Source organism: Sminthopsis crassicaudata, chromosome 2 (genome assembly GCF_048593235.1).
Source record: "Sminthopsis crassicaudata isolate SCR6 chromosome 2, ASM4859323v1, whole genome shotgun sequence".
NCBI lineage: Eukaryota > Metazoa > Chordata > Mammalia > Dasyuromorphia > Dasyuridae > Sminthopsis > Sminthopsis crassicaudata.
This window is the reverse complement of record NC_133618.1, coordinates 321,965,549-321,968,081: the sequence shown is the minus strand read 5'-3', so window position 1 is coordinate 321,968,081 and position 2,533 is coordinate 321,965,549.

The following is a 2,533-nucleotide window of genomic DNA, read 5'->3' as shown; positions in this document are numbered from 1 at the left end:
GAAGGGCAGGGGCAGTTTGCATAGTGGATAGAATGCTAATCTTGCAGTTAGGAATATGTGGATTTAATTCCTGCTTCTGAAACATACTAGCTATGTGACCACAGGCAAGCCAGTCTCTTTTTATAAAGCTATAAATTACAAGGAAATTCTGATTTGAGTTGTAGAAGAGTTTCTCACATTAATGAAATAATCGGTCTTTGAACCGCTATTTACCCAAATGAAATTAGCTTAGAGGGGTGTCAAAAGATTTTTTTTTTCTTTTTTAAAAGACCATTACTACCTCAAGCAGAGGATTTAACTCTTCTTTTTTGTCATTCACCCTTTTGAGAGTCTGATGAAACCTAAGGATTTTTTAGAATAATGTGTCTAAATGCACAAAATAAAATACATAGAATTATATAAGATCATATTGAAATATAGTCACCAATTTTTTTTTAACTCAAATTCATGTACCCTAGTTAAGAACCCCTAGATTTCTTATTTTGATACAAGTTGTTGCTTAATTTTAACCAATTCTTCCTAGCCCTATGGGCCATATTGCACCTAAACTGTTTCGGGGGATCTCTTTGCAAAGATACTGGGGTGCACTTCCTTCTTTGGTGAATTAAGGCAAAGAGAGGTAAATGACTTACCTAGAAAAATACATCTTAAGGATGAGGCTATATTGGAATTAGGTCTTCTTTGAGTCCAAACCCAACACTACTTACAAGCCACCTAATTGTAAAATTTTTTTTTTTTTTAAATATGTCTTTCAAATGACTTCTCTTCCAATACTTAGGAACCTGCTTTCCATTGCAATTGGAGTAAAAACATTTGAAATTGAGAAGGCTAATTTGAATTCAAGAACTTGGTTCATTGTTAATCAATCAACAAACTTGGAAGAACCTAAGTGCTGGGCTCTATACTAAACTCTGGGGATAGACATACAATAAAGAGACTTTTCCTCTCAAGAAGCTTACTTTGTGTTGTTACTTAAGAGGTGACATAGCTGGCTGCTTTGAATGCACTGAAGTCTTTGAAACAACTGAAGTTCTATGGCAAAGAAAGAGTTTGATTATCAAGTACTGAACTACTTTTTTTTTTTCTTTCCCTGAGGCAATTGGGGTTAAGTGACTAGTCCAGGAACATGCAGCTAGGAATTACTAAGCATTTAAGATTATATTTGAACTTAAGTCCTCCTGACTTTAGGGATGGTGCTCTATCCACTACACCACCTAGCTGCTCCCTGAACTATTCTTAATAACTGCGGGAGTAAAGTTCATGGGAGAAGTTTCTTAAAACTTATGAAAGAAAAATATTGTCCTTATTTTCCAAAAGTGTTTTGTAGTGAGTAAGGAAGGGAAGGAGGATTCCTGAAAATTATATACAATAAGCTTTATATCAATGCCTAGAAAAAAATACCAGAATGCATTATTTAAAAGATAGTTTGAAAGCACCTAGAAATGAAGGTGGAGACCAACAGAAGTTAATATTGGTTCATCAAGCAGTCATAGCAAATTAACATTTTTTTTTAATAGGATTTGGTTACAGGATTGGTAGGGCAGAAAATAAGCAGAGAGTATCTGTATTTTGGACAAGGAATTTAATAGTGTTATGGACAAAACAGAGACAAAAGGTTTAATATAGTTAGGTAGACATTCCTTTTATTAAACTCAAAGAAGATTGGTTAATGAGTTAATGAGTTGATATTAGTTGGAAAATAGGTTTGTATCCTGGTCAAAGGATTATGGGATTTAAGGCAATAAGAAATTCTTCAAAAACATCTCATTCAAGCCTTATGAGGAAATTGGGGTCCAGAGAGGAGACTTAGGTAGTAAGGTCATATAGATAGTTAATAATAGAAATCTGAATGCAGTTTTCTAGCTCCATAATCCAGTGTTCTTTTCGATATACCATGCTGTCTCACATTATATCTGCAACATTTTTCAGTACCAGGAACCACATTTTAGGAAGGACATTCATATAAGATGACAAAATATTTTCCTCAGATGAATCAATTTCCAACGTATGCAATTATATATAGAATATACTGTATCTGAGGTCACTTTCAAACCCTGCATTTCAATCCCCTTTAGTATGCTTAAGATGCCCTTTCAGGTTTTTGGGATAATATGAGAGCTTTGAGGTGTGCTTTGAAACATAGAGTGTTATATCACTGAAAAGATTTGGTGTTTTAGAATGATATGGCAAACCCTCAGTGATCCCACTTAATAACAGCAGGGGAACAACATGCTTTACATAGCTTCTAGTTCAGCTATCTCAGTTGTGATTCTCTAGCTGGCATAATGTGACTCTAAAAGGAGTGAGTCTATCATGGTGACTTTGCCCAGGGAGTACTTATTCATAAAACATAAGAAGATAGCAGAATGGATTAGAAAACACAATCCAACAAAATGTTTCCAAGAACACACTTGAAACTGAAGAACACAGAGAAAGTTAAAATAAAAGATTAGAACAGAATCTTTTATACTTCAACTGAAATGAAAAAAAAAAGGCATGGATAGTAATCATTATCTCAAAGCAAAATCAAACA